Source organism: Mandrillus leucophaeus, unplaced genomic scaffold, assembly GCF_000951045.1.
Source record: "Mandrillus leucophaeus isolate KB7577 unplaced genomic scaffold, Mleu.le_1.0 Scaffold639, whole genome shotgun sequence".
In the NCBI taxonomy this organism is placed as follows: Eukaryota; Metazoa; Chordata; class Mammalia; order Primates; family Cercopithecidae; genus Mandrillus; species Mandrillus leucophaeus.
The window spans coordinates 1064563-1072808 of record NW_012106908.1 but is presented as its reverse complement, the minus strand read 5'-3'; the positions used below and the strand labels follow the sequence as shown (position 1 = coordinate 1072808).

Here is an 8246-nt window from a genome sequence, read left to right as displayed (position 1 = left end):
AAAAAAAAAAAAAAAAATGTGTTCATACATACAACTCTCTAGCCTGTCCACACTCTCTCTAACCTAGTAATCCTATTCTGGAACCTTGAGGAAAAATCCCAAATACAAAGAAAAAAATTATTTTATGTAAAAATGTCCACTACAGAATTGTTTTAAGTAGCAAAAACTGTTTTTTGGGGAAAGGTTTAATGATTAAGAGAAGGGCTAAGTAAGCTCGGGTATGTATACTACATAGACTACAAAACAGCCTTCAAAATGTTTATGGAGAGCAAATGGTAACTTGGAAAAAGACATACAATATGATGTTAAGCAAAATAAACAGAACACCCATTATATGTAGAATATGATGTCCACTATTTTAATGAAGTACATAAAGTCTAGAAGGATAGTAGTAAATACAATATTAGTAATAGCTACTACTTCTTGAACACTTATTGTATGCCTTTTCTGTGTTAGGCAGTTTATATATACATTATTCTCACATCGACCCTATGTGGCAGGTACTACTATCATCCCCATTTTGTAGATGAGTCAACTGTGTCTCAGGGAGGGTATCTTGCGCAAGGCCACACAGTTAGTATATTGTTGAACTGGGATTTGAGCCTTAATCGGTGTGGCAGTTATGCAACTGTGCTTCACAGATATCCAACTACAGGGAGTGTAATTGACTGGAGGTTTCAGTTGCCCCCTGAAGTTCATTGCTGCATAGCAAGCTTGCCACAAACATCTGCCATCCAGTGACAAGCACAGCCAGGGATTCTAAGGCAGATCCACTTCTGGTTGATACAAAACTCCTCTGAGCCCTTCTTTAGTTCCAGTTACTCAGGAGGCTGAGATGGGAAGATCACTTGAGCCCAGGAGTTCAAGACCAGCCTGGGCAACATAGCAAACAGAAGGCTGGTCGCCTGTAATCCCAGCACTTTCGGAGGCGGGCGGATCATGAGGTCAGGAGTTTGAGACCAGCCTGACCAACGTGGTGAAACCCAGTCTCTACTAAAAACACAAAAAATTAGCCAGTCATGGTGGCAGGTGCCTGTAATCCCAGCTACTTGGGAGGCTGAGGCAAAAGAATTGCTTGAACCAGGGAGGCGGAGGTTGCAGTGAGCCGTGACTGCACCACTGCACTCCAGCCTGGATAATAGAGCGAGACTCCGTCTCAAACAACGACAACAACAACAACACACTTCTCTGATGGCCAGGGGAGTTGGCTGGAGGATTCCCTGACAGCCTCACCAAGGCTTTCTTAGACTGCATGGTAGTCTAGGATACTTGCCTGAATCTTCCCTGAACCTTCCCTCTTCCTCTCCTTCAGCCAGGGTCAGACTTGCATCATGGTCTGGCAGTTCTCCCAGCCTTTCCTAGCTGCCTCCCCATTTTATCGCTCACATAGGTGTTTCCTCTAATAAAATTCTTTTGCATATTGTTCCTGCTTCTTGGAGAACCAGATTAACACAGTCTGTTGGACTCCAAAGTCCATGCTTTCTTTCTGGCACAGAGCTGCCATTTGTGTGTGTGTGTGTGTGTGTGTGTGTGTGTGTTTGAGACGGAGTCTCGCTCTGTTGCCCAGGCTGGAGTGCAGTTGCGCGATCTCTGCTCACTTCGCCTCCCGAGTTCATGCCATTCTCCTGCCTCAGCCTCCTGAGTAGCTGGGACTGCAGGCACCCGCCACCATGCCCAGCTAATTTTTTTTTTTTTTTGTATTTTTAGTAGAGACAGGGTTTCACCATGTTAGCCAGGAGGGTCTCGATCTCCTGACCTCATGATCCGCCTGCCTTGGACTCCCAAAGTACTGAGATTACAGGCGTCAGCCACCGCGCCCAGCCCATTGTGTTTTATTAATTCTTGTTTGTAACAGTTTTATTGAGGCATAATTCATATACCATACAATTCACCTGCTGAAAGTGTATAATGTAGTGGTTTTTAGTATACTCACACATATATGTGGTGATCACCACAGTCAATTTCACAGCATGTATTTTTAAATTTAAAAAAATTTTTTGAGACATGGTCTCCCTCTGTCACCCAGGCTGGAGTGCAGTGGCACCATCTTGGCTCACTGCAACCTCTGCCTCCTGGGCTCAGGGGATCCTCCCACCTCAGCCTCCCAAGTAGCTGGGACTACAGGCACGTGCTGCCATGCCTGGCTAACTTTTGAATTGTTTTTTTTTTACAGACACGGTCATGCCATGTTGCCCAGGATGGTCTTGAACTCCTGAGTTCAAGGGATCCTCCCACCTCAGCCTCCCAAAATGCTGGGATTACAGGAGTGAGCCACTGCGCCCGGCCGTAATTTTAGAGCATTTTTATCACCTCAAAAAGAAGCACTGTACCCTTTAGCTATCACCACCAGCATTCCCCCATCTCTCCTATCCCTAAGCAACAACTAATCTACTTTCTGTCTCTATTGATTTTCCTGTTTGGACATTTCCTATAAATGGAATAATATAGTATATGATCTTTTGTAACTGCTTCTCTCACTGAGCATACTGTTTTCAAGGTTCATCCATGTCGTAGCATGTATCAGTATTTCATTCCCTTTTTAGCACTGGAAAAATATTCCGTTGTATGGATATACCATATTTTGTTTGTCCATGCATCAGTTGATTCAGGTGGTTTCCCATTTCATTTGGGTTGTTTCTACCTTTTGGCTATTTTAAATAATGCTGCTAAAGACATTTGTGTACAAGTTTTTGTGTGAATATGTTTTCATCTCTTGTAGGTATATACCTAGGAGTGAGTAAACACCTCAGAGTGCAATCACTGGGTCAAATGGTAACTTATGTTTAACTTTCTGAAAAACCACCAAACTGTTTTCCAAATTGTCTACACCATTTTACATTCCTGCCAGCAGTGTAGGAAAGCTCTGATTTCTCCACATTCTTGTCAGCACTTGTTATTATCTGACTGTTTGATTACAGTCATCCTAGTGGTTATGAAATGGTATCTCATTGTGGTTTTGATTTGCATGTCCCTGATGAATAATGATGTCAGTTATCTTTCATATATTTATTGGCCATTTGTATACCTGCTTTGAAGAAACACCTCTCTGAATCTTTTGCCCATTTTTAAATTGGGTTATTTGCCTTTTTGTTATTGAGCTCTAAGAGTTCTTTATGTATTCTGGATTCTAGTCCACTGTCAGGTATGTACATTACAAATATTTTTCTTCTATTCGGTGAGGTGTCCTTTTATTTTCTTGATGATGTCCCTTGAAGCACAAACGTTTTTAATTTTGATGAAGTCTAGTTTATCTATTTTTTGTTGTTGTTGCTGCTTGTGCTTTTGATGTCATGTCTAATAATCCATTGCCAAATTTGGGATAAATCCCACTTGGTCTTAATGTTTAATATTTTTCTTTTTTGTTATTGTTTTTTAGGAGGGATTACAGGCATTAGCCACTGTATCGGGCCTAAGTTTTTGTTATATGTGACTAGATTCAGTTTGCTAGCATTTTGCTGAGGGATTTTGAATTCATATTCCTAACAAATACTGGCGTGTAGTTTTGGTTTTTTTTCTTGTGATATCTTTCTCTGGTTTTGGTATCAGGGTAATATGTTTCATAGAATGAGTTGGGGAGTGTTCCTGTTCTTCTATTTTTTGGAACAGTATGTAAAGAATTGTTATTAATGCTTCTTTCAACATTTGGCAGAATTCATCAGTGAAGTCACCTGGTCCTAGGCTTTTCTTCGTGGGTGATGTATTATTATTACTATTATTATTAATTTTTTTTTGAGACAGGGTCTTACTCTGTCACCCAGGCTGGAGTGCAGTGGCACAATCTCGGCTAACTGCAAACTCCACCTCTCAGGTCCGCGTGATTTTCCTGCCTCAGCATCCCAGGTAGCTGGGATTACAGGCACCTGCCACCACACCTGGCTAATTTTTGTATTTTTAGTAGAGACGGGGTTTCACCATGTTGGCCAGGCTGGTTTTTTTTTTTTTTTTTTTTTTCCACATCAAGAAATAACTTTGTCCAAAAGGAATTCAAATGGAAGATATATTTAGCATCAATTCATGTAACTTATACATGTATTGTCAAGTATGACATCCATAAAAGCACAAAACAGTTTCTCACACGTTCCACCGAACTTCTGGCTTACTTTATGTGTCACTTCCATGACTACCAACCACACATAGAGAGACTAGGAGATACTTACTGAAGACGGCTTTCCAGGAAGTTTACAAAATAAGAAAGGAAAGGTATGTCAAAGTATAGCACAAGTAGCAACGGGGCCCTGAATTCACTTTGGAAAAAGCTAGTTTTTTAATTATTAATTTAATCTCTTTACTTAGGCCTATTTAGATTGCCTATTTCTTCCTTGGTCTGTTTTGGGACTTTGTGTCTTTCTAGGAAATGTCTATTTCATTTAAATTATCTAATTTATTCTAATACAGTTGTTCATAGTATTTCTTTTCAATCTTTTTTATTTCTGTATGCTTGGTAGTAATGCCCCTTTTTCATTTCTGATTCTAGTAATTTGAGTGTTCTCTCATTTTCTCTTGGTCAAACCTCTGACTAGAGGTTTGCCAATTTTGCTGATTACTTCAAATAATCTGCTTTGGTTTCTTTAATTTTCCCTATTGTTTTTCTATTATTTATTTCATTAATTTCTACTCTAATACTTATTATTTCCTTCCTCTGCTTGTTTTGTTAGTTTGCTCTTCTTTTTCCAGCTTTTAAATGTATTGATTTGAGATCTTTCTTCTTGTTAAATATAGGCATTTATGGCTATAAATTTTCCTCTAATCACTGCTTTTGCTGTACCCCACAAGTTTTCATGTTATCTTCATGTCTATTCATCTCAAAGTATTTTCTAACTTCCATTTTGATTTCTTCTTTGACCCATTGGTTATTGAGGAGTGTGTTGTTTAATTTCCACATATTTGTGAGTTTTCCAACTTTCTTTGTGTTGATTTCTATTTGCATTCCATTGCGACAAGAAAACATATTTTGTATTATTTCTATCCTTTTAAATGTATTGAGGTTTGTTTTATGGGCTAGTATATGGTCTATCTTAGAGAACGTTCCATAGGCATTTGGGAAGAATGTGTATTCTGCTTCTGCTATTGTTGAGTAGAGTGTTATATAGATGTCTGTTAGGTCCATTTGGTTTACAGTATCATTTAAGTCTTCTACTTCCTTGTTGATCTTCTGCTTAGTCATTCTATCCATTATTGAAAGCAGAGTATTGAAGTCTTCAACTATTATTGTTAGAGTTTCCATTTCTACCTTCATTTATGTCAGTTTTTGTTTGACATATTTTGGTACTCTGTAGTTAGGTGCATATACATATATAATTGTCATATCTTTCTGATGGATTGGCTCTTTTCTAATGATAGCATATCCCTCTTTATCTCTAGTAACACTTTTTTGTTTTAAATCCATTTTTTTCTGATGTCAGTACAGTCCCTCTAGCTTTCCTGTGGTTGCTGTTTACATGATTTATCTTTTTCTATCCTTTTAGTTTCAATCTATTTGTATTTTTGAATCTAACGTGTGTATCTTGTAGACAACATAGAGTTGACTATATTGTTATTAATTTTTTATTGATTCATTATGACAAGCTTCCTAAGAATTTCTAAATTACAACACTTTTTTGGAGGAGCTCAAGCTATGATTTTTTTTTCCGTATAACAAAATGGCATTTCCTATGAAATAATATAACACGCCCCCAAAGAAAATCCTCCCCAGAACCTGATAATGAACATTCCAATTCTCAACTTCCTAGTAGGATAATAAATCAGAGGTTAGAAGAAGATTATCATCTACAAGTCTATCAGAACTAAATATAGGCATTTACGGCTATATTAGAGGAAGACAGTTCATTCTAAAGGAGTATTAGGCCAGGCACAGTGGCTCATGCCTGTAATCCCAGCACTTTAGGAGGCTGAGGTGGGCAGATCGTTTGAGCTCAGGAGTTTGAGACCAGCCTGGGCAATATGGTGAAACTCCGTCTCTACGAAAAACACAAAAAAATTAGCCAGGCATGGTGGCACATGCCTGTAATCCCAGCTACTCAGGAGGCTGAGGCAGGAGGGTCTCTTGAGCCCAAAAGATGGAGATTGCAGTTAGCTGAGATTGCACTCCTTCACTTCAGCCTGGGTAATGGTAACTCCATCTCAAAAAAAAAAAAAGTGTTAGATGATAGGAGAGTTATGATAGGAGAGTAATTATGAAGAGGACACTAAAGGATACTCTAAGACTGAGAGAAAAACTCTTCCTCACAGGATAAACTTCACAGGGAGTTCAAATGTCATAGAAGAAGTTTTGATTTCTTTTTCTTTTTCTTTTTCTTTTTTTTTTTTTTCCTGAGACAGAGTTTTGCTCTTGTTGCCCAGGTGGGAGTGCAGTGGTGCGATCTCTGCTCACTGCAACCTCCGCCTTCCGGTTTCAAGCGATTTTCCTGCCTCAGCCTCCCGCGTAGCTGGGATTACAGGCTCCCACAACCATGCCCAGCTAATTTTTGTATTTTTTAGTAGAGACAAGGTTTCACCATGTTGGCCAGGCTGGTCTCAAACTCCTGACTTCATGATCCACCTGCCTCGGCCTCCCAAAGTGCTAGGATTACAGGCGTGAGCCACCAGGCCCAGGAGAAGTTGTGATTTCAACCCACATCATGGCAAACAGAATTGTCCTGGCCAGAGCTGGTCCCCAGTGGCTGTACAAGCAAGAAAAACATATGGAAACACAGGTGAACCAAGGTTGGCTGGCAGGTGAGCCGAAGAAGTTGGTAGCATTGCTGTGGGCATAAGACATACTGAAGGACCAAGGGAAAGTGGTCACCAGGCCTCATGAGAGACCCTGAGCCACAATCACCCAGACGAACTGTTGTCAGGTTCTTGACCATCAGAAACCATTCAAGAGAATAAATATTTGTTGTTTTAAGCTGCCAAGTTTTGAAATAATTTGTTATGTCACAATAGATGACTAATTCATTGTCCCAGACTAAAAATAAACTTTCCACCTAGCTTTCTCTGCTAGCTGTTATTCTCTTTCTCCCCTTTTCCTTTTTTTTTTTTTTTTGGGATGGAGTCTCGCTCTGCCACCCGGGCTGGAGTGAGTGGCGCGATCTCGGCTCACTGCAAGCTCCGCCTCCCGGGTTCATGCCATTCTCCTGCCTCAGCCTCCCCAGTAGCTGGGACTATAGGCGCCTGCCACCACGCCCAACTAATTTTTTTTTTTTGTATTTTTAGTAGAGACGGGGTTTCACTGTGTTAGCCAGCATGGTCTCGATCTCCTGACCTCATGATCTGCCCACCTTGGCCTCCCAAAGTGCTGGGATTACAGGCATGAGCCACCGCGCCTGGCCTTCTCCCCTTTTCCTATCCAGACTCCATCAAAGGGTGGCATTCCCACCATTACTGTTCAGGCTACGGAATCTGTATGTGAAGACTTTCCAAGGGGTACATGGGTATAGATAGCTTCAGGAGGATCAGCTCCCAGATGCTCAACTTCATTTTTAATCTTTGCCAGAGCTGCTCTGCCTGGGAAGAAGCCAGCATTTGAGGCTTCATGTAGATTCTTTTTTCACAATAGTCCTTCTTCTCTTTATTACAAAAGTAAAACTATACCTCTCACTTGTCCTGAATATTTCATTGCACTGTAAGATTTCATTGCTTGGGAATTAAACAACAACAACAACAAAACCCAAAAACCTCCAGGGGATTAAATGGAAGGACAATTTGAAGTATTGCTATCAATGGTGGAGGGTGAGTGACATTAATGAATGCATAAGAAAAAATTTGTTTTCAAGCTGAGTGGTTTCCAGTTCTTTGCTTTCAATAAAGTTGAAGGAAGATCTAATCAAATTGTCAGCTAATATATGATTAAAAATAATTTTTCATGATAGATCACTATGTACTTTTTGACACACATTGCAGAAAAAGTTAAAAAATGTGAGTGACACTGCTATAATAAAACACTTTCATTTCCATCAATGTTTGATTATGTAGCTGAGCAAGGTTGCTCAGTGCTTACATCAACAAAATGAAAGCAGAAAGACAATTGACCCTAATTCCTGTTGCAGTCTAAAACATGTAATTTTCATCAACGGATACACAAATCAACTTTTTTAAAAAAGCTCCATCTACCTCATTAAGAGATGCATTTCCATTTTATTTTTCATGTAATAATTATTGGCCGGGCGCGCTGGCTCATGCCTGTAATCCCAGCACTTTGGGAGGCCAAGGCGGGCAGATCACAAGGTCAGGAGATCGAGACCATCCTGGCTAACACGGTGAAACCC

General features: G+C 40.0%; 1 protein-coding gene across 1 annotated transcript in view; it reads right to left on the bottom strand.

Moving 5' to 3' along the window:
- The window catches only part of FSD2 (fibronectin type III and SPRY domain containing 2), a 60513-nt gene that overhangs the window by 43446 nt on the left and 8821 nt on the right, over positions 1 to 8246 (bottom strand). The window contains exon 2 of the mRNA XM_012000674.1: positions 6543 to 6659. The gene's annotated coding sequence lies outside the window, so the exon portion shown is untranslated. The remainder of the gene's footprint in view (positions 1 to 6542; positions 6660 to 8246) is intronic.